This window comes from Lissotriton helveticus, chromosome 2_1 (genome assembly GCF_964261635.1).
Source record: "Lissotriton helveticus chromosome 2_1, aLisHel1.1, whole genome shotgun sequence".
Classification (NCBI taxonomy): Eukaryota; Metazoa; Chordata; class Amphibia; order Caudata; family Salamandridae; genus Lissotriton; species Lissotriton helveticus.
The window spans coordinates 1,436,322,272-1,436,346,949 of NC_136059.1; the positions used below are offsets into that span (position 1 = coordinate 1,436,322,272).

General features: G+C 45.8%; 2 long non-coding RNA genes across 2 annotated transcripts in view; one reads left to right on the forward strand and one right to left on the reverse strand.

The window, feature by feature from the left end:
• The window catches only part of LOC144819785 (uncharacterized), a 153,350-nt gene extending 129,760 nt beyond the window's left edge, over positions 1 to 23,590 (reverse strand). The window contains exon 1 of the long non-coding RNA XR_013607566.1: positions 23,509 to 23,590. This is a non-coding gene — a long non-coding RNA (uncharacterized LOC144819785). The remainder of the gene's footprint in view (positions 1 to 23,508) is intronic.
• A 218-nt stretch (positions 23,591 to 23,808) lies between these two features.
• Positions 23,809 to 24,678, forward strand: part of LOC144819786 (uncharacterized) — a 160,868-nt gene continuing 159,998 nt past the window's right edge. The window contains exon 1 of the long non-coding RNA XR_013607567.1: positions 23,809 to 23,944. This is a non-coding gene — a long non-coding RNA (uncharacterized LOC144819786). The remainder of the gene's footprint in view (positions 23,945 to 24,678) is intronic.

The following is a 24,678-nucleotide window of genomic DNA, read 5'->3' on the forward strand; positions in this document are numbered from 1 at the left end:
TTTAAAATATTCATCTAAAATCAGCTGAAAAACGAATTCCGATTTACTTACCTGTTATCGGGAGAGATCCCAGTGCTGGATCTTGGTGCCCAGCACTGACACTGAAAAGTAATTCTAACCGTAGTTACCAGTTTACAGGCGATGCACCAGTGCTGGATCCAGGATCCAACACCGAGTAAGAAAAAGTAACGATAACACTACTTACCTGCTAAGTGAATTTCCTCCCATAGGATAACCTTGGCGATTATATGTGAAATAGTTTCTAAGTGTGAACTTTTAAAATACAATAATATTCCTTAAAAATCACTACTGTAACCAAAACGCTTTTACTCAACTGTTTACAGGAGATGTCCCAGGACTGAATCTAGGATCCAGTCCTGTGGTTAGAAAAGTAATCCATGAAGTAATTAATTGCATTTAACTAGACATTCCCATTGAGCTCAATGTTGCATTGTGTTTGAAATTGCGTTGCCTCTTGCAACAACTGTAACTACTGTACTGTGAGAAAGTGCCAACTTTCTTGCCTTGGTATGCCCCCACTTTTTTTTCTGAACTGCTGATGTGCTTTGACTGAGTGTGCCCTGGGTCCCTGCCAATCAGGTACCCAGGGCCTGTGTTCCTTCCCTAAAACTGTACAGAAACGAAATACCCAATTGGCATCTCTGGCCACCTGTCAGCCCCTAGTAAATGGTACCCTAGGTACCCAGGGCATGGTGACCAGAGAAGACCCCTGAGGACTGCAGCACTGATTGTGCCATCCTCAGGGGCCCTGTACTCTGGCACCCACACACTGCCTTGGCAGGATGAGTGCCTAAGTACAGAACCAAAACCAGAGTCGACAGAGCACACATCCCTGTGTGTCCTGCCAACAGAACCCACTGCCCTGGCATACCTCAGTCACCCCTCGAGCTGGGTGCCCTATGCCAGAGGTGAGGGCACGGGTGCATGAGCCCTGTGCCCCTACAGTACCCAGGGCCATTCCTGCGCACTGTAAGTGCAGTGATGCCATTAAGAGTATATGGTGCTGGGAGGTTGTCATTACGAACCCCACAGCACCATAATGGCTTCACTGAAGACTGACAAGTTTGGTATCAAACTTCTCAGTACATTAAACCCGCACTGATGCCAGTGTGGGATTTAATGTAACATGCACGAGAGGGCATCTTAGAGACGCCCTCCATAATCCGAACCTACAATCCACATCTGGGCTGAGTGGTTGCATCAGACAAAGCCGGAAGATGGGTAATTGCTCAAATTACGCTGTCTAATCTCAAATATACCCTTTGCGCAGTTTATGGGTCTAACCATGATGATGCAGCAATTTTTGACCGATTAAATATTGAACTACTAGGTTGGGAAGGGGAGTTATTACTTATGGGGGATTTTAATTGTGTTATTAATTACGCAAAAGATACAACCAAGGGCATTTCTTCACAAAGAATGCGTAAAACTAGGGCATCTATTCTAGAACTAGCCCGTATACATAAACTGAAAGATGTTTGGAGGCACCTTTACCCTATGCTTCCAGGATATACTTACCATTCAATGCCACACAAAATGTACTCGCGTATAGATATGGCCTGGGCAACGAACCATATTTTGGAAGGCTGTAAAATGGAGATTTGCCCAAAGGTAACATCTGATCACAACCCTATAGTGGTAATCTTCAAGATTGTATCTATAAAGATAGAACCTAGGTTATTCTCCTTTCCCAGACATTTGATATCTAATCCTAGGTTTATTTCTCTTTTGAAAGAACATTTAAAAGCATTTCTAGAGTTTAATACTGATACGGCTAAAGTCACCTCAGTTTGGGACTGTTGTAAAGCTAGCATCAGAGGTTTCGCCCAACAGTTTATTATCCAACAGAATGCTAATCGTAAGGAAGAGATCCGTTGTATTACATCAAGGATAAGGGGACTAGATGAACATATGGCAGAAATTACTAGAAAAAAAGGCGCGGGGGCTTCTCATAACTTAAATAAAGCTAAATTAGAACTTAAGCTGATAACCTTACGATGCGAGACCAAGAAATTCTTAAGAGACAAAGTTACGACTAAACTACATAAATATAAATTCTCGCAATACGAGAGCGGCGATAGAATAGGTAAAATTCTCGCTTATAAAATCGCTGACGATAGATCTACTTCTTTAATCAAGAGCATAGAAGGCGCAAATGGTATTAATTATACTAGTTCAGAGCAGATATTGCAACAATTTGTAGAATACTATACTAAATTATACACCCCAGAGAGCACCCCCCCCACGGCGATAGTGGAAAATTACATTAGAAACAATTGGCGGCTAGAGAAGGATATAGTAGATATGGAAGAACTGGAAAAAGATTTCACTAAGGAAGAACTAAAAACAGCTGTCTTCTCTCTTCCCTCTGGGAAGGCTGCGGGGGATGACACCTTGCCGATTGAAATCTATAAAATATGTTGCGAGGAATTACTTCCAATATTTTGCTCAGTTATTAATCAGATAAGTACAACAGATAGGGCCCCGACCTCTTGGAATACTGCTAAAATTATATTTTTTTTAAAAAAGAATAAACCACCTACGGAATGCGGGTCTTACCGCCCTATCTCTTTGATTAATGCAGACGCCAAGGTATTCGCTAAACTAATTGCCACAAGACTTTCCCCCCTCATGCCTATGCTGGTTAGTGAACACCAACACGGCTTTGTAGTAGGCAGAGATACAACCCAACACGTAAACACGGCTATTACTCTGTTTGATATAGCAGCCACTAAACCCTCCCCACTCGGAATGATATTACTCGACGCTGAAAAAGCTTTCGACCGAGTGGGGTGGGATTATCTCTGGGTAATTCTTAAAGAAATTGGGTTTAAAACTAAATTCTTAACTAAAATCCAAGCACTTTATGACCGCCCTAATGCTGTAATTGGGTATGATTGTTTACTTTCTTCTAAATTTTTAATTTTGAGAGGGACCCGGCAGGGATGCCCGCTTTCACCTTTATTATTTGCTCTCGCCATGGAACCTTTTATTAATGCAATACAAAAGCAGATGCTGATAAAACCATTTACATCTGGGACAAGATCGCGTAAAATTACTGCTTACGCGGATGATTTGGCAGTTTATACTACTGATGTGATGGAAGCTATGGCAGGAATTATCAAAGAAGCGGATGCATTTGGTGAAATTTCTGGATATAAGTTAAATCTAGGTAAGACCCAAATTATAGCCAATTATAAACCACAGATACCAGTAACGGGAATATGCCACGCTGCTACTTATTTAGGCATCAAGATAACATCTAATATCAAGGATATAATGGCTTTGAACTATGATGCTCTATTAAAAGACACTCAGGCTCTCCTTAAAAAATGGCATAAGGTGCCTTTAAACCTTATTGGGCGAATTAATCTTATTAAAATGAATATTTTGCCTAAATTTTTATACTTATTTAGATGCATTCCTTTGAAGATAAATAAAATATTTTTTAGGAAACTTGACGGCTTACTGGGCAGTTTCATATGGGGCTTTAAAAAGAATCGCAGAGCACTTTCCTCCCTGAAACTACCTTTTATTAAAGGAGGGCTTAACTTTCCGGATTTCAGAATGTACTATTTTGCATCATTTTTGGGACGGTTACAGAGCTTGTTCAATTCTAGTAATCCATACTTCTTTCACCAATTCATGCTAGGATTAGATTCCTTACAATTTTTGGCCAGAAATAATGACCCGAACTATTTCAAAAGAGTTAAGTTCAAGACTGCGAAAAATATAATCAGCATATGGAAGATAGTAATGACCCAGAATAAAGCATCATTCTACCATCCTCTTTTAACCCTCTGGAATAATCCGGATTACCAGGTATTTTTGGTGATTCAGGATGTAAAATATGGGCGAATCAAGGCATAGCAAGATTGGGGGATCTTTATGGGTCATCAGGTTTTTTGGATTTTGATACACTTAGGCTATTATATAAATTACCTGCTAATACTTATTTTAAGTACATACAAATGCGCGACTTCCTTATAGGGAAATTAAACCTTAAAGAGATTGTTGATTCTGACTTATGGCTGTGTATGTATAAAGGAGAGGGGGACAAGAAAAATATCATTAGTCAAGGATATAAATGCTTTATTGAAGGCAAGATAGATGATTGTCCCAAATTAGCACTGAAATGGGCTCCACGGTTTACTACCGGTATTAGCTCAAATGACATTTCCTCTTTTTTAAACAAAATTGATACATTAACCCATTCTTCAAGCTTAAAACTCCAAGCATACAAAACGATATGCCAACTTTACTATACCCCTTTACAAATAAGTAAATGGGTCCCCAACAACGTTTTTAACGATCGCACCAAATGCCCAAAGTGTCATACTCAGGCTACTGATTTAGAACATATGCTGGTTCTATGCCCTGCTCTTATTTCATTCTGGGACGGTATAGAAAATATTCTGAGATCAAAACACCTAATTGAGGTACCATTATCATCAGACATGATCCTTTTAGGCTTGCAACTTAACTCTTTTCCATCCCAAGACCTAATTTTTATCTTATTAGCATGTGCAAGGCTGGTTATAGCTCGAGCATGGATAATGGAACAATCACCTCATGCAAATGAATTGGTGGTGCTTAGTGACAGAGATACATCATATGGAATTACTGTTAGCTAGGAAAAGAGGTGCTAAAGCTCTGGTTAAAATAGATAGAATTTGGGGCTACTTGTTTCCTACTTGGGATTTGAACTAATGTGAAATTGAGCTCTGTTTCTTTTTACTATTTCGCAATTTTCATTTACTCACTCCATTCCCTTTTTTTTTCTTTTTTTCTTCTTTCACTGCTTCTTGAAATGTTTACGCTGATTTTGGAAATTTTTGTTAAAACGAAATAGTTTGTATGTGTTTAATACGCCTGTGTCACCTTTAAATAAAAATGTTTAAAAAAAAAAAAAAAAAAAAGTAATTTATTCTGAGAAAGTATATTTTGATACCTATGTTGGTTCTTAAATAAAACAACTTCTGGCACATGCATCAACGTTGGCTTTTGCGATTCCTTAATTGCGATTATTAAGGAATCGCAATTAAGGAATCGCAAAAGCCTATGCATGTAGGAATTGCTATAAAAATAGCGATTCCTAAACATTCCTTAATTGCGACTCGCAAATTGCTAGTCGCAATTAAGGAATGCTGTCCTGTTCATTCCTATGGGCCTCCAGGCCATAGGAATGAATTGGAGATTGCATGAGCAATTTGCGAGTACCAGTAGGTTCTCGTAAATTGCTCATGCAATTTCAAGTGTGCAAGGGTGTCAAAATGATTCTCTGTTGCACCCCTAAAATTGATCTGTGCACATATGTTGCACACACACATGCCCGAAGGGCATGTGTGTGCGCAACATGAATCTTTGAAAAATGCACCAAAGTGCATTTTTAAAAGTTTTTGCAAATTACCATGAAGTTCAACTTCATTGTAAATTGCTACTCCTATTAGCGAAATCGCTATTTTTTTTTACTTTAATGCATTGCCTTTAAGGAATCTCAATTTGGCATTCCTTAAATGCAATTGCAATTTAGAGATTCCTTAAATTGCGATTTTTGCATTTAGGATGATGCATCCCAAATGCAAAAATACCGGTCGCAAAGGGGCAGATTCTGAGAATCTGCCCGTTTGCGACCAGTTTTTGCTTTGATGCATACGCCTGTTTATATTTTGATACAAACCATTGGCCTAGAGGTCAGTTCTTGAGAGTGTGAGATCATTTGCTGACTGAGTGTGTACAACAAAGGCTTTACACTATCCTCTGATACTGCCTTACTACTCGACCAAGCTACCACTTTGGAGAATAAGGTTATATCTAACTTCAGCCTCTGCCATAACTCTGGGGACTGTGGACTCTGTGCATACTGTACCTTACTTTGGTCTAGTATATACAGAGCCACTTTCTTACAGACTTCACAAGCCTCCCTGAAGAGTTGCAGATCTTGATTATTTTGTGACCCCCTACACCCACCTTGTACTCGCTTTACGAGAGCACTACCCTCAAATTAATGACCATTGTCCTGATGATGACCTGCAATCATTCAGGTTGAAACGCCATCAACTATCCAGCCTAGAACACAGGCGCTACTGTGGTCAAATTCAATTATCTGACTATCTTGTACACAGAGACTGTATATAATCTGCATATTTTTTTGACCACCTTAATTTTACCTATTGTCGCCGTTCACGCTGCTTTTCGCACCCTTATGTCACTGCACCGTCCACCATCACTAGCACGCCCAGTGCTCACCTTGTGTGTTATGGTCATTGTATAATTATTTACTGTAGTGCTTCTTAACTACTTACGGAATTATAGTTAAATTTACTTCACCCTACCCTTACGTTGTGGTCTCCCTTCCTTTGTCCCCCTCTCCAATTGTGATTTATCTCACCGTTTTGAATTGTCCTTTTTTAATATTCTCCAGTTGAGACATTGTTTTTTGTTGCACACTGCGACCAGTCTCACCTGGGTTAACGGGTCTTACTCCTGTTAATTGAACTCTGAATGTTGTCTTCTTTTTAGAAATGTATGGCTTCTTGGGATCCATTATTGGTTTTACACCCATTTCTACCAGTAACTGGAAGGAGGTTGAAAGCACAAAAAATAGGAAAACTAGGCTGTGTCCCAGTAAAATCCCATAACTGTGGGAAAAATGTTGGTTTTCTGACAAAAGGTGGGAAGATGTTGATTTTAGCACCACAAACCCTTTGCACACAAACCCTTTGTTGATACAATTTGCAGGGAATAAAACAAATGTTGTCTTCTGCAGCACTAATCCCCATTTTTTTGCAACAACAAAAAACAAAATGTAGCTGTATTTTGTCTATTTTCTCTGGCCCCTCCAGGGGAATGCACAAAGCCTGGTTACCTTTAGACTCCTCGGGATGTTGGCGTTAAAGGATGCAAATTTGGCATGGATACTCTTAAGGGCTAACTAGCCCAACAAGCATTTGCAATGAAGTAGGTCTTGCATTAATTACGTTTGAGCTATTGGCATTGCTAAATATTGCAACACCAATTGCAACAAAAGTCTATAAATTGTAGGCCAAAAAATGTGTATTTATTTTTGTAGCAATGGTGGCATGCTGTGCTTTAGATGATTGATGTGTGCACTGATGGTTGGTGGTGTGTGTGCCTGTAGAAATTGTGCACTGATGGCTGATGGTCTTTGTGCCCAGTGAAAGCGTGCACGGATGACTGATGATGTTTGTGCCTGGTGAAAGTGTGCACAGACAGCTGGTGGTGTGTATGCCTGGTGAAATCGTGCACTGACTGCTGGTGGTGTGTATGTGCCTGTTGAAAGCGTGCACTGATGGCTGGTGGTGTTCGTGCCTGGTGGCAAAGCGTGCACGGACGGCTGCTGGTGTGTGTGTCTGTAAGCCTGCACTGAAGGCTGGTGGTGCGTGTGCCTGGTGGAAAAGCGTGCACTGACATGTTTAAAAGTATAGTGCGCCACACTGCGATTGCTACAATAGTTAATTGTGGATGCGTTAACAATTGATGAGTGCACTGATGGCTGGTGCTGTGTGTGTGCCTGTAGAAATTGTGCACTGATGGCTGGTGGTGTGTGTGCCTGGTGGAAGTGTGCACTGCCGGCTGGTGTTGTGTGTACCTGGTGGAAGTGTGCACTGACGGCTGGTGGTGTGTGTGCCTGGTGACAGCATGCACTGACGGCTGGTGGTGTGTGCCTGGTGAAAGCGTGCACTGACGGCTGGTGGTGTGTGCCTGGTGAAAGCGTGCACTGACGGCTGGTGGTGTGTATGCCTGGTGAAAGCGTGCACTGACGTCTGGTGGTGTGTGTGTCTGGAAGCGTGCACTGAAGGTTGGTGGTGTGTGTGCCAGGTGGAAGCGTGCACTGACGACTGGTGGTGTCTGTGCCTGGTGAAAGTGTGAACTGACGGCCGGTGGTGTGTGTGCGCCTGTTGAAACCGTGCACTGACGGCTGGTGGTGTGTGTGCGCCTGTTGAAACCGTGCACTGACGGCTGGTGGTGTGTGTGCCTGGTGGCAAAGCGTGCACTGACGGCTGGTGGTGTGTGTCCCACAGACGCTAATTGCCTTGTTGGTGCTAGTGTGGTGCAGTGAGGGGCAAAGATGCTTGAAGGTGTAGTGAATGAGCCACTTTAGTGGTCTGATGATCTGTGATGACCCTCGATCACCACCATTGTGTACTGACTTTAGTGTGCTATGTTGCCTTAGCCTTAATGTAGGATGGTCTGGCAGTAGAATAATCTTGCCAAAGAATAGAAGGTATGGGATGTAGAGGTGTAGAGTTGTTGGTGATGGTGCACACATGTGCTCCATAGTGGATACTGAGGGATGAAGTGCATAGTTTTATTTGAGATAGGTGAATTATGACTTTAGCCTATTGGCTTTGACGTGGTCTAATATCATTCTGCTTTCCAAGTAGTAGAGGCCTATGCTTGAGCAACTCCATATTCTAAACTGCAGCCATCTTCTGAGCCTCTGTAGGTGAGAGGTTATATTGAGATTACATGTGTTGTTCACCAGCAGGGAACGAGAGCAGACCAGTTCTTATCAAGAGGAATGTGCCTTCTTCGCATTGGCGTCATAACAAAATGCTTGGCCAGCTGCTGTTGGGTGCCTGGTGTGGAAAGGTACAGGAATCTTGTGAGAAAGGTAGGCGGGTTCTTCCAGAAGCTTCGATAGAGAATAGAGTTCTATATTAGAGAAAGGGGGTCAGAAAGAGAGAGAGAGGCAGAGATGCTGAGGAGATGCTGAGATGCTAGTCTGGTGGTTTGGCGGTCTGATGATACATCACGGTGTAGACGTGCAGTCGTGACTGTGGAGCAGAAAGTCCTGACCCAACCAGAGAGGGAAAGAGAGACGGACCCTTCGTCAGATAACAAGATGCTTAAGATCACGGTGAGGTGTTCCATGTATATCTAACTTTATCTAACTATGCTTTTATTTTCAGGTTCTATGTATAAGTATGTGTTGGTGATTGCTATAAATGTTTACTGTGATGTCTAGTTATTTCTTTCTTTTGTCATCCTATTATCATGTAATAAAGAAACCCTAGAGCATATCATTTGTTTGTATTCCTTGTGAGGGAAGGTCGGGACCCTTTTTTACCAAGTGCTTACAGAGGGATGGGCGATTCCCCTCTAATGGGTAATTGTTGATACGGGAGGGAAATCGGCTTCCATCAGGGATGTCTAAATTACATTGCTAGGAGCAGCATGCGCTCTGTACCCTCTCAGATGGGGAGGTGTTGTGATTTGCTGCGTACCCTCTCGGATGGGGAGGTGTTGTGACTTGTTGTTATTTGCGAGCTCCTCGGCAATGGTCTTATATGTTGTCAGTGCTTATTCCTTTCTTGGGTAAGTATTGTGAAATGTGGTGTCTTTCTGGATCCTGAGAAAAGATGTGGTAAGTAATGGCCTGGTGACTGACAGAAGCACCAAAACATACAGAGAAGTAGGTCATTACAGAAGGGTGGTTAAATAGCAATTGTAGTGTCAGTAGAGTAAGGTTCTCAGGCTAATTCAGGCTGTCATATCCCTTACAGAAGGTAGCATTCTAAGCCCTAGCTGGTTTTCAACTGAGTCCATACATGTATGCAGCACAGTATTGCACTTCCTCGGTCTTCCCTCTCCACTCACTAGGCGCTCCAAAGACAACACTACAGCTCTTGCTGGAGGAAAGTTTATTCTTGGCCCAAAGCACCACAGCTCACAAAGAGAGCACACGTGGATATGCTTGTGCATAGTGACACTGCTGTGTGGTGTGCCTCACCGCACATGCCTCCGGCCCCTTTTTTGCCTCCAAATGTATAGTCCGGGGTCCCTGATTAGTTTCCAATATTATGTCTCCCCATTAAGAACAAAGCAGCATCAGGTGTGTGGGCTACTGTGCTGGATAGGTAAGGCAGTGCCTGGTGCGTGTCCATCTCGGTGTTAACAATACCTGCTCACTCACTCCTTGGCATCTGTGCTGAGTGCACCAAGTGATGTGGACTATAACAATGTTCAGAGTATTTGCGAGTCAACTCTTTGGCCTCTTTGCTGCGCGATGGGGGGTTGTAAAGATGCTAGTCGTCTCCCTGGCCTTGTCGAGTATACAGAGCGATGGAGCCGGCGTGCAGCCTATAAGCAGGATATTTGGAGTAATGGTGAAGATCAAAGGAAGGTGCATTTATTATGGTCAGCTGAGAGTACTACTGACTCTGTTTGCTTACGGGAGATCGGACTGATATAACACTCTAAAATGGATGGGAGGAGGGGCGTATAGTGTCCAAACTGTCCAATAGACCAGAGATCCAAATAGTGGATGCTGTATCTAGAGGGATATTAATCGGAACAAAACTGCTCCAGAATTGTAGGCACGTGCTACAAAACTATATAGCGCAATATGCAGCTCACGTCTGCAAAGGGTTTCCAGGCAAATGGACGGAAGGGTCATAAAACCCCCGCCCCCACTCCACTTTTAAAGAGGACACAAGGAATTCTTTGGGTGAAACAAAAGGACCCTATAAAACTTGTGCTTATCTCGAGGCAGTGCATTCCTCGAAGGCTCTCTGAAGACTGGCAGAAATGCAAGAATGAGGCCCAGCAACAACACAGGTTGTTTATGGGCTGTTGCCAGAGCTCTCATAGACATTACAGCTCAAGAAATCACGAGCTGACCCTAAAGAAGGTTCGAACCCGTGCAGGCGTAAAAAGGCACACTGTCCAGTTATCTAGTTGTCCAGTTGCCACCTCCTGTTCCCAAGCAATTTCTCGGGCGTCCACGACGCATTCAGAATGTTGATGATTACGGTAAAACAACGCGCAGGCCTCCCACAGTACTCAAGACTACGACTTGTGCGGAGTGACTTAGCTACTGAGGAGGTGGGGGGTTGGGGTGGACTTGCGTGACCGAGCCTCAATAAAAATGATTGTCTCCCTTCGTATTAAAGATTACGAAAAAATACTGTGCGCTGTGGGGCTGTGTTTGCATTCTCTGGCAGGGACTCGAAGGCAGGCTTTTCTGAATTAGCTTATAAAACCCAAGGCATAGGTACACACCGTGTTATATTACACAGCTCCTCAAGCTTTCCACAGGCTCTGTTTGTCTTTAGCTACCCAAGCTTGGTGTTTCTTGCATCGGGTGTTTCTGGGGTGCTAGGTAACACAGCCCAAACTTTTTTGCATGATCTCAAATGTGCTGGGGTGGTAAAGCCGGAGGTATTACCACAGTGTGGCAATAACATAACAGCTTTTAGGAGGCACTGTATTACGCCAGAATTAAGAGATACAGAGACAAAAATACAACAAAACCTGTAAGTCATCAGGTGCACCTTCATAATCACACATTTTACTGCACTTTTAGCATCTCCATTACCACAGTAACTAACGATAAAGGCCAACCTCACTCTCACTCTGTGGGCACTGAAGGCATCCATCTATGAGTCTGAATCGTCTTCCACTCCAATACTTTTGTCATGATCCACGTGTAGCATTCCACTCCTCTCAGGTAGGTTTCTGCCATATAAAGGCCTACACATGCATGCATTAGACCAGCCTTGCGCTGCATGCATTACGCTAGCCTTGTGCTGCCCGCACTACGCCAGCCTCCTGCGGCCCGCATTACGCCAGACGCAAGTGCACTGCAGAGACAGCTGTTTGCAAGTGGGCACCAGGACTTACAAAAACAAACACCTAAAGAGAGAATCTGTTTTAGTAAGAAAACCCCTCAAAGGCGGTGGGAGATGTCTCCCTTAGGGTTTGGGCCACTGTTGTTTCTTCGCTATGGCCAGGACCACCGGGCCTTGCAAGGCAGTTTAAGGCAGGGCCATGCAATCATGGTTTCTCTTCCCTTAATGGTGTGGCCACCGCTGTGACTAGCTGCTCACTGAAGAGCAGGTCACCGGGTGAAGGGCCTCTGGTCTGCAGGGTCAGTGCAAGCTCCCCGTGCATCCGCCAGCCTCCAACCGAGAGAGACCCTGCTATATCTACAAGAAATGTGCATTACTAAACTATCGCTGCATGACACTACATAAATGAAATGGTTATTATTGTTATCACTGAACAAATGAAGAGGTCAGTGCTCTTTATCGAAAGAATGATAGCTAACATAAACACTCCCTCACCTGCTCAAACTGGCTTCCACCTCTAAAGTGCTCAGCTGCGACCAGCAAGAATACTGGCTTACCTGACACCACAAATGTAGTGTTCAGCTGCCCACCATAAACACTGCGCACTAGGCACATACAGAGTCCATGCCTTTGCCCAGGTTAGCTAGGGTGACCCGAATTTTAAAGCCAACAAGCATTGGCCGTAAAAGTAACCGTGAAAGCGAAAATAATCGCGATCATAGGGTCGCGCTCTGTGGTAGGGGAGGGGGTGGAGCACTGAGCGCCGCAAAAGGGAAAGTGATCGCAAGGGTGCCCACGAGCGATGTGCTTGAGCAATGCCCTTGTCATGCCCTAGACAAGGGCACTAGGACCCTGGGCAGAGGGCAGAGGCCAAGGGACACTGGACACCGCGTCCAGTGTAGGGGAGGAGCTAGGCGGGGACAAGGCAGTCGAAGGAGGACCTCGGAGCAAGAGGTCACAGAACAATGCATCTGTAATAAGTATTGAATAAAACCTACCTTAAAGCGATCTCGTGTCCGGCGTATCTGTGGGAAGGAGAACACGACAACTGGCGACGAAGGAGTGCTATCGTGTGCCCGGAATCGAAGAGAAGAAGAGCTGCTGTGCGTCACGAGGAACGACGAAGACATCATCGAGACCAGGAGCCCACCCTGTCTCGTGGATAAAGGAAGAAGCGGCGCGGGAGCCCACCCCGACTGCCATTGAGGGAAGACAAGCACTGTCTGCATCACCCGGTAAGCAGACTGAAAAGCAAGAGAAAGCGCGTGCGCTCAAAAGAAGAAATCGCGAGATATCGCGAGAAGAACGGCGGCCATCTTAGAATCAGGCGGCCAGAGCCAATCACAGCGTAGGAAAATGGGGCGGCCATCTTGGAACCAGGCAGAGCGCTGATTGGCTAAGAAGTCTCGCGAGTCAACAGGCGGCCATCTTAAGGTCAGGCGAATCAGCCAATAGCAAGACAGAATAGTGCGGTGGCCATTTTAGAGTCAGGCAAACACGAGGAAAGGTTAAAAAGTGCCGATTTGAGCACCAGAAGGAAGAACAAGCACAGGCAAAGGCAACAATAAGGCCAGAAAACAATATATTAGAGAGACAATAAGAAAAAGACGACAAAAGTAAAGGAAAATACAGGAAATAACAAAAGAGTGTCAGGAAGAGAACAGAAAAGAAGAGATGGCAGACCCCAAGCCAGAAAGACAAAGTGCACAATACAATAGACCACTACCATTCAACTTGTCTGAGCCACAAGTAGGAATTAGATGGGAGAAGTGGATCAGACGTTTCGAGAGATACATGGACGTGACCGATGTGATAGACGCAAAGCGACTAGGCCTGTTCCTAAATCTGGTAGGGGATGATATTGAAGACCTTTTAGTGACACTGCCAAATGAGGAAACTGCCACCTATGACAGACTAAAAAAATGCTTAACAGCCAAATTTGACCCGCAGAGAAATGTCGATTTTGAACGATACACTTTCGCAATCGTGTTTGAACAACTAGATGAAACGCTAGATGACTTTGCGACAAGACTGAAAAAGCTAGTGACCCACTGTGAGTTTGATAAATTTGATAATGAACAAGCAATCAGGCTGCGCATCAATGAGGGCTGCCGTGACACGGAGTTCCGTGCAAGGATCTTGAAAGAGCCAACATCATTAGAGAATATCTTGTCACTAGCAAGAGCGGAGGCAAGAGCGACAGCACACGCAAAGGAAATGGAGCGAGGAAAAGACAAACGAGTGGAACAAGCACACCGCATAACAAACAACAATCGCGCAGGCGGCTGGAAAAAAGACAGAAATGAACAGGCAGCAAGGAAACAACCTGAAGGAACCTGCTACAGGTGTGGACTTGAATTTCCACATTGTGGCCCATGCCCAGCATTTGGCCAGACGTGCAGGAAATGCAACAGGAGGAATCACTACGCCAGTGTATGTCAAGGAGTGCAGTTCAGGAACGACAGGGGAAGAACAGGAACACACGAATGTCGACAACCAGGCATGTCAGACATGTTGAAACAGGAACAAGAAGCTCATCACTAGAATCAGGTGAAGAAGAGGAAGAAGAAAAGACTGAACGACTATATCTTATGTCGGATGTTACCACCGAATCTACTGATGAAGATGACAAAGAAGAAAGGATATGCCTGGTAGACAAAAGCAAAATGAAGAAGACAGAGTCTGTGACCATAGGAGTAGGATCACACAAAACAAAGTTTGTCCTGGACAGCGGTGCAACATGTAACATCATGTGTGTATCGGAGTATGAAAAGATGAAGACAAAGCCGACATTGAGGCCGTCCTGAGTTGAGGTCTTCACTTGGGGATCACGGAAACCAGTGACAAACATGGGGAAATTTACAGAAGAACTAACGTACAAAGAGCAAAAGATCAAAGAAGACATTCATGTGCTGGAGAGCGACATCCCTGCACCATGCCTATTGAGCAACATCACGGCTCAAATAATGGGTCTCATGGCCATGACATACAACATGTCAGAGAAAAGAAGCATCCTGAAGGAATACCCCAAGCTATTACAGGGACAAGGAAAATTGAAAGGGCGGCAAATAACGCTGCACATTGACGAAACAGTCAGGCCAATAGCGCAACACCAGGAGGAGTCAGGAGTCAAATACACTTTATTCGATTATTTTAAAATCATAAAAGTATGCTATACATCCATTTTTGATCATACAAACACAGGTGATTAGACAAACAATTTTAAAAGTTATAATTAAAACAGGAATTCAATGTACACATCTTCAAAGCAGATCAAGGTTAAAAGCAACCATATTTACAGCCATAGTACACCATAACACCATCGGAGAGTACCCATGCACCTGCAGCCACAAGTAGAGGAAGAACTTGAAGCACTCCTCAGGCAAGACATCATAGACCCAGCAGAAGGACCAACACCATGTGTGTCACTGATCGTGGCCGTACCAAAGAAGGACACATCAAAGATAAGAATATGTGTCGACATGAGGATACCAAACAAGGCAATTGAACGTGAAAGACATCCCGGACCACATCTCAATGATATGATCAGCTGCCTAACAGGCAAAAGACGTTTTTCAAAACTAGATTTATGCAAAGGGTATCACCAGCTAGAACTAGATCCTCAGTCACGATACATCACAACGTTTTCCACGCACCTAGGTCTCTTCAGGTATAAACGGTTGAGTTTTGGAATATCGTCCGCGGCGGAGATCTTTCAGGAAACTATAAGACAGATAATAAGACCAGTGAAAAACAGTCTCAACTACAGTGATGACATTCTAGTTTTTGGAAAAATCAGAAGAGGAACATGACAAAGCACTGAGGGATGTATGCTCGCACCTAGAGCAGGCAGGTGTGACACTAAATGAGGACAAATGTGAGCTGGAACGGGACGAATTAGTATTCTTTGGCCACATCTTCTCCAAGAAAGGAATGCGGCCAGATCGCAACAAAGTCAGGACACTGGAAAAGGCGAACGAACCGAGAGACGTGGCAGAAGTCAAGTCATTCCTCGGCCTTGCAAGCTACTGTGCAAGATATATCCAAGACTTTGCCACTGTAAGCGCACCACTGAGGGAGCTGACAAAACAAGGAAAAAGCTTCACATGGACCGAAAACTGCAGCAAAGCCTTCAAAGAGATTATACATGCTGTGACGGCAGTAGATCACCTAGCATATTTTGACCCGAGGCTATGCACTGAACTGACTGTAGATGCCAGCCCAGTGGGACTGGGAGCAATATTAGCACAACACCAACCAGGAAAAGATTCCCCAAGACAGGTGGTGGCATATGGAAGCAAAAGCCTATCGGACGTAGAAAAAGGATACTCCCAGCCGGAAAAAGAGAGCTTGGCAGTAGTATGGGCATGTGAACACTACCACATGTTCATCTACGAAAAGCCGTTCACAATCATAACGGATCACCAAGCACTGATAACAATATATGGAAACCCAAATGCAAAGATACCGCCCAGGATAGAGAGGTGGGGGATAAGACTGATGGACTACGACTTCAAAATAATACACAAGCCCGGGAAGGAACACAATCCTGCGGACTATGTGTCAAGGAATCCTCTGCCACAAGCGTCCCAAATGACAACTATGGCAGAGGAATATCTAAACTTTGCACTCAAACACAACACACCAGCAACCATAACGATGGAAGAGCTAGAACAGGAGACAAAACAAGACCTCACCATGCAAACAATAATGAGAGTGACCGAGCAGCAAAGGTGGAGGCACGTAAACAGCAACAGCAGCTGGGAAGAAGGAGAACTGAAAGAAGAGCTGTTAGCGTTTAAAAAGATCAGTGAAGAACTATCAGAAAGCGAGAACGGAATAGTGATGAGAGGCACCAGAATAGTAATGCCCAGAACATTGAGAAGAAGGACAGTAGAACTAGCACATGAGTCACATCGAGGGATTGTAGCGACAAACAAAATGCTACGAGAAAAAGTATGGTTCCCGGGACTAGACAACATGGTAGAGGAAACTGTGATGCACTGTCACATCTGCCAAATAACAGGGCCCCATCAAAGCCGAAGCCACTGCAAATGTCCACCCTTCCAAAAGCAGTGTGGACAGAACTGGCAGCAGATTTCTATGGGCCTTTGGAAACAGGAAATTACCTACTGGTAATAATAGATGAATTCTCCAGATTCCCAATAGTGAGACAAGTAGCCTCAACATCAGCAAACGCACGCTGCCAGTCCTGGATGACATCTTCGCAGCATGTGGCTCACCGCAGACACTGAAGACCGACAATGGCCCACCATTTTCTGGGGAAGAATTCAAAAGGTTCATGGAATACCTTGGAATCCACCATCGAAGTATAACGCCTCTGGCCACAAGCAAACGGAATGGCCGAACGGTTCATGGGAACGATCAAAAAGGCAATACAGAGAGCAAAGCTAACACAGATCTCGATTGGGCAAGAACTATGCCAAGTGCTGAGGGATTATCGGAACACAACTCACAGCTCCACAGGAAAGTGCCCTGCGGAACTGGTGTTGGGGCGATCAAGCAGAACGAGGTTGCCGCAAGTGAAAGAAGTAGAAAGGGTGGATCAAAAAGACATAGTCAAGAGAGACAAGGAAGCGAAAGCAAAAATGAAGGCGTATGCTGATCGGAGGAGACATGCAACAGACGCGAAAGTGAAAGAAGGGGACACTGTGGTAGTACGGCAAAGACATCTACGAAAGTCAGACAGTGCCTTCTCAAGAGACCCATTGACGGTGACAGAAGTGAAGGGGCCAATGATAACGGCATCAGCAGGACAATATCGAATCACCAGAAACAGCTCACATTTTAGAGAACTGAAAACCAAAGAAGAGGAGCTGCCGACACATGGGCTGAAGGAAGACGCCCAAGAGGAAGCAGCACAAGAGGACATCAGAGAACAACGACCAAGAAGAGAATGCAAGAAGACTAAAAGACTGACTGAAGAGATGTTAAGAGCGGGAGGCTGTGGAATATCTCTCTCTCTCTCTCTCTCCACGGCCACAGGCAACTTCAGGGCACTAGGACCCTGGGCAGAGGCCAAGGGACACTGGACACCGCGTCCGGTGTAGGGGAGGAGCTAGGAGGGGACAGGGCAGTCGAAGGAGGACCTAGTAGCAAGAGGTCACAGAACAATGCAGCTGTAATAAGTATTGAATAAAACCTACCGTAAAGCGATCTCGTGTCCGGCGTATCTGTGGGAAGGAGAACACGACAGCCCTTAATGAGGAAAAGATAGGAATGCCAGATGGCGGCTGCGTGCCTCCACAACTCCCAATTAAGACGCAGTGTACAAAAATAGCATGTTTAAACTATGTCATCCTGTTTCCTTTTCCATGTCCTTCCACATTTCTGCCGCCTTTGACCCTTACACAATACATGTGAGTAGCATTAAGTATGTACAGAACGAAAGGACACACATCACGCTGTACATCATTTGGCACCATGGTTTTCTAATGGCTTTGCCTGAGGTGCAACATGCAGTTCAGAAAGGGCGTCACTGCCCGTGCGCAAGAATAGACGGAGCAAACGTTGCATTCAGCATTTATTTTAAATTTGAGTGTATTTTAAACCCGCTCGCACCGCCTTAAATATCATTACTGAGTGCGCGCGAGCCACGCGCAGGATTTGCAAGCCCTCCCAAATGGAGCTCAAACCTGGTTTTCTTTTCTTTTCTTGTTTTCCTTTTGATAGACATACGCGAGGAAGCTTGACTACGAGGGTAAACTCCCAGAATGAATGGCGAGGCACTGAGATGTTTGGACTTGGCCTTTTGAAACATTTCAACAAATATGAGTACTCCAGTGGAGAACTTTATGAAAAAAAAGGTTGCTTATGTGTATGTCGCCAGACAAAGGAGCACTTCAGGCGTTTTTATTTACATGAGAAATAGTGTGTACTCTAATCAGTAATTCGCACATTGCAGGTTCTTTATGGCGCTTCCTACTACGAACTGCAACACATGACACTATGACGTCGTAAAATTGTACCACTGCTGCATAACAAAACGTGCTTGCATTCTCTTGAACACAATGCATCGCATGCTTGCGTTACTCACATCACACTGGAGTCTAGAACCCTTTCAACAATTGGTTAAGTGTTCTGCCTTTTCTGCGGGTAATGCACAAATTAATATATACAACTCATAATTTAATTGATGTGCTTTTGAAGGAAAATATAACGTACAAAATCTAGGAAAATAGCATACGTGTATGTTGTCCCAGGAAAGAACTCTCGATTCTATTACCGGACCGGAGGCTTCAGATTAGGCTTCTCTTTCTTTACTGTAATTTCACAGCAGCCAATAAACACACAGTTTAATAAAAAATAAACTACAGAGGCCATGATGCTTAGCCTTAGCCACGCCTCCATGAACACTATAAGAGTCCTGGTAACACTCCCAGCATCCTTTTTCTTTGCTGCTCACACAGCAAGAGATAAGTGCATGCTCCTTATTATACTGATTTATATTAAGTTATACTTTCAGGGTTATTGAAGTACTGTGAGCGCAGCGCTTAGACGCTTGTTTATACAGCTATACGCGCTATGTGCGCTTTCCTTTTGTCTGGTTTACAGTTTCATTGGTGACTAAATTTAGTTATTGAATTCGCGGGCACTTCCCGCGTTGCAGGCACCGCGATCGCGGCATTGTTATCAGCGCTTCAGCGCGCTGTGACGGAGCTTTGCTCCGGTTACATTCTTATTGCCTCTGAGTGAGTGCCAGGTACGCGCCAGTACCCGGCCGCCTTGCGGTCCTGCCCTACCTCCGGTTGGCCTTGATTCACTGGCGTGTTGCGCAAGGGCTTCCCTCACCACCCGAACGCGCTAGGTGCCGCGAACCACTCGGCAGACGCGTGCAGCGTGACGCGCGCCCATTGGGCTATGTTTTGGTAGGATTTGGGCGCGCGTTGGGCAGCACACGTCGTTTGCCGTTTTTCCACCGTTTTTTCGCCGCATTGTCATTTAGCTGGTGGAGAGTGACGCCTAACTGGCTGGAATAACAGTTTTGCCTTATTTGGAGTGAGCACACGCTCCATATATACTTTATATTGGCTCCTACGCCCTTTGGGCTGCAAGAACTGACTACAGCACCTGCTGAGGGGGTCTGGTACTGGTACTTGAATTTTGGAAAGTGTGCATTGGGGCTGACCCCCCCCCCCCCCCCCTGACTCCCCTTGTGCCTACCTCTTGTGAACTTTGTTCTTCCTGTATTCTTTCCCCACTGTTGAGGTATGGAGGAGTGGGTGTATTTTGATGAGGAGGCGGGGGAAGAAACTTATGAAGAGCAGCCTGCTGCTGCTGTGGAGGACAAAATTGTTGAGGCTCTGGGCGCTTCCGTCCAGGCCTCGGTCAGCAAGGCAGTGGAAAGCGCAGTTCCTGCGACTGTGCATCAAGCATTGGCCGCTGCGCGATAACCAAGCAGCTGGAGAGCTTTGCAAAGCGCCATGGCTTTACAAAGGATAAGTCCACTAAGAAGACTCCACCAGCTCCCAAAACTACTCCCAATACTGCTACTACTGATCAGTGGCCACACTCTGGCGCTTTAAGTTCTCTCCCGTCTGCGTCCGCGCAGGACCATGCCTATCCGGCAGGTGGCAAGGCTACCAGCAAACAACATTATGTGGACACGGACACCACTACTACCACTGGTACTGACACCACTGATACGGATGAGGAGCAGCCTCCGAAGAAGACTAAGAAGGACGTCGCTTCGGCGTCAGATCCTCCTCCTAATACTCCCTTTACCTTCAACCCCTCTGACATTATTCATCCTAGATCGTCAGATTGGGTTCCAGCCCCGGCGGTGGCAGAATACCTTCACCAAAATATTAGGAAGGGATTTGATAAGGAGGTTAGAAACCGCCTTAGATCAGAATGCCCTCGTCCCGACCTTGCCCATAAGGTGGCGGAGACTCCTGAGATAGACCCTAGCCTTCTTACGTTCCTCAAGAAGTTCGCTAAGGACCCTAAAAAGGGGTTAGACCGGGCCTGGCGAGGTTGCCAGGACAAAATGCTAGACGTCGTTGGCCCTCTGGCCAAAATCCTGGAGATGGCCCTGCAGGCAAAAGAATCCAATGTACCAGTTGACCCTGATATCTTGGCTGGTTGGACTCAGCGAGCCATTTGCCTTTTAGGCAATGCTAATTGTGCAGTGTCCACAGAGAGGCGCAAGTCTCTTTTGATGAGAATGGACTCTAATCTGACGGAACTTGCGACAGCAGAACCTGGGCCCCTTGCAGAGGGCAACCTTTTTGGCGACCGTTTCGTGAAGGATGTCTCCAAGTACGTTGGCACCTTCACTTCACTGGATAAGGCCCAATCCGGCATCAAGCGAGTGCTTTAGCAACACCTTTTTAACAGGGCCGGACGAGGTCGGGGACGCTCGCCAGGCCGCTTCGCCAATCAAGGTCCCCCCAGAGGTGACTTCGGACGAGGTCGAGGAGACTGGGACTCGACCAGAGGTGGCACCTTTTATCCCACGCGACGTCCATACTCCAAAGGCAGATACCAAGGAGGAGGCAACCAGGCAGGGTTCCATGCCCAGAATTCCTCAGGTGAGTGCAATAGATTGTTTCCATTTACCATTGGGGGGGTCGCACCATTCACTTCCTTCACACTTGGAATCTCCTGACTCAGGACGCTTGGGTCCTTCAAACTATTCAGGGGTTTCGACTGGAGTTTTACGAGACACCGAGGCAGGTACATCACCCGAGGGTTCTCCATTTTTCCCAACCAGAGAGGATTTGTATCGACAAAGAGATAGAAGAATTGCTTTGCAAACAGGCCATAGCCGAGTGCGAGTACAGCCCACACAGGTTTTGCAGCAATATCTTTCTAGTGCAGAAAAGGGGTGGTGGTCACAGACTAGTGTTGAATTTAAAGGACTTCAATTATTTTTTGGTCTACAATCATTTCAAGATGGAAGGAATCCATCTGTTGACAGATCTCTTACAGCCGAACGATTGGATGGTGCGCTTGGATCTCAAAGACGCCTACCTTTCGATTCCCATCTATCCTCCTCATCGCCGTTTCCTCCAGTTACAGTGGAACGATCGATGGTTCGAGTACTCGGCCCTTCCTTTCGGGCTTTCCTCAACTCCTTGGTGCTTCACCAAGGTAATGAAGCCGGTGGTCGCGCACCTGCGGGAACAGGGTGTGCGCATGATAATATATCTCGACGACATCCTGATCATGGCCCACAGTCCAGGCCTAGTATCGCGGCATCTTCAGATGACAATCTCTCTGCTCCAAGCTCTGGGGTTTGTGATCAATCAGGCCAAATCGGCCCTGACACCATCTCAGTCGATGGATTTCCTGGGGTTTGTGATCGACTCACAGTCGGCACAACTCAGTCTGCCACAGTCCAAATTGAAGGACCTGAAGAAGGAGATTGTCTCCCTTCTCAGCAAAGAAATGATCTCACTCAGGAAGATTGCCAGAGTAGTGGGTTTGTTGGCATCGTCCGTTCAGGCGATATTTCCGGGCCCTCTACACTACAGGGCGTTGCAGAGACTCAAAATTCAACATCTGCAGAGAGGTCTGGCTTACTCAGACCTGGTCCCTCTGTCTCAGGAGGTGAGAGACGAGTTGCGTTGGTGGTTGAGCCACGTGGAAGCGTGGAACGGCAGAGCCATTTTCGGCTCCCTGCCCGAGATAGTCATCGAGTCCGACGCCAGCCGTTGGGGCTGGGGGGCACGCTGTGGAGATGTTTCCACAGGCGGACGGTGGTCTCCGCAAGAGCTAGAGCTTCATATAAATTGCCTAGAGCTCCTCGCGGGCTCCTTCGCCATCAGAACTCTCTCACCGCAACGGACCTCTTGCTGCATCCTCCTTCGGATGGACAACGTCTCGGCGGTGCGTTACATAAACAAGCTAGGAGGGACGAGATCGTCCATGTTGGTGGAGATAGACAAGGATTTTTGGCATTATTGTCTCAATCATCAGATCACGATTATAGCAGAGTATATTCCGGGTCAGTCCAACGTGATAGCGGACTGGAACTCGAGGCATCTTCAGGATTACAGCGATTAGCAGCTGCTTCCGAGAGTGTTCAACTGGCTTCAGGCTCTATGGGGCCCGTGTCAGATCGACTTATTTGCATCCAGGTTGAACCGTCAGCTTCCCAGGTTCTTCAGCTGGAGACCGGATCCAGCAGCGGAAGCGACGGATGCATTTCTGCAGGACTGGTCGGGGACGGTGAACTACGCATTCCCTCCCTTTCTTCTGATTCCTCGAGTGGCCTCTCACATTACCAAACAGAAGGCGGAGGTGGTCCTGGTGACGCCTCTGTGGAGATCGCAGCCCTGGTTCCCGATGCTATTGGGGATGTGCTGCGACCTACCCAGGATACTCCCGTGGTCGGAGAATCTCCTCCTAGGACCTCTAGGGGAACAGCATCCGTTGATCCTATCCCAACGAATAGCGCTGATGGCATGGAGGCTTTCAGGCAACAATGGAGCTTGCCTGGAGTTTCAGGAACGGCTAGCGACTTTATCAAGCAGGCCTGGGCCCCTTCCACGAGAAAAAGGTATTCTTCAGCCTGGAAGGGTTGGTTATGTTGGTGCGTGGAAGTGTGTACTCTAATCAGCAATTCGCACATTGCAGGTTCTTTATGGCGCTTCCTTCCTACTACGAACTGCAACACATGACACTATGACGTCGTAAAGTTGTACCACTGCTGCATAACAAAACGTGCTTGCATTCTCTTGAACACAATGCATCGCATGCTTGCGTTACTCACATCACACTGGAGTCTAGAACCCTTTCAACAATTGGTTAAGTGTTCTGCCTTTTCTGCGGGTAATGCACAAATTACTATATACAACTCATAATTTAATTGATGTGCTTTTGAAGGAAAATATAACGTAAAAAATCTAGGAAAATAGCATACGTGTATGTTGTCCCAGGAAAGAACTCTCGATTCACATTAAGGACTAGCTTAGCCTCCACAGGTGCAGCGATTCTGAAGCAACTTCAAACGTATGCTGCCTGCGTGATGACGTCAGGAATTCCTCACTATGACAACGGCACTCACGAATGAAAGTGGAATGGAAGTGGTTAATGCTACGGCGGATGCGCATGCGCATAAAAGAAGTGCAGTTACTGGTACGGCGGATGCGCATGCGCACAAAAGAGATTGCGGCTTCGGCCAGCTTAGAAAAAAAGTTTCTTGAAAATTGCATAGTACGCATGCGCACGATAACACGCATGCGCACACGCGGGGGCAGCTCACACACAGACTGGGAGGTAACCTCATTTCCTGCTCTATCGCTGTTGGCTCTGGAAGCAAGATGGTTCCCCCGGTGCCTGTTTCTCCTCTGATCAAGGTGAGGCTAGTGTGTATTCGCGCTCTAGATTTTCGGTCTAATGATGGTGTGAGCATCCTGCTATGCACCTTGGTGAGGTTGGAGGTACGTGGCACACGTTGTGGCGGAAGACCTTGGTTCGTCCGCTGTGACGGTGTGCAACCACACGGAGGTCACGCGGTCATCGCTAACTGCTGACGGTGTTAATGGGAAGGCCACGACCGAAGTTTATTTATGCGTTTTTATATAGCGCGGACTTCACCCGAAGGTGTCAGAGCGTTTCACAATAAAATCAGAACTGATACATGAGAACAAATTACAAAAGCAACATAGCTGCCAAGGTTTCAGAATGCTATGTGTGACATTTCCAGAATTTCAGTGAAATTATGAGTGACATTTCAACGACTATGAGTGACGCCTTCTCGCGAGCAAAATCAAACCGCGAATATGAGGGAAAGATATAAATATCAGACACTTACACCAATTTGAGCAACGAGAAGGTGTTCTTAAAACTGCTGCAAAGCACCAGAAATAGAAAGGCACTAACCAGTGACAGACTGCGTGACTGCAGTTTTCAGTAACAGAGGGCAGACAGGCACTGCAGCTGCTCAGAAGATGATCTAACTGATCTGATCATTCATGATTGCGTGCTAGCCTAAAAAGCAAATTTTTAGCCATAGCAAGTGCAACTAGTAGATTATAACTTCACTCAGTCTCAGGCAATTACTTTTTTTGCGAGCCTGGCGAGGTGGAGC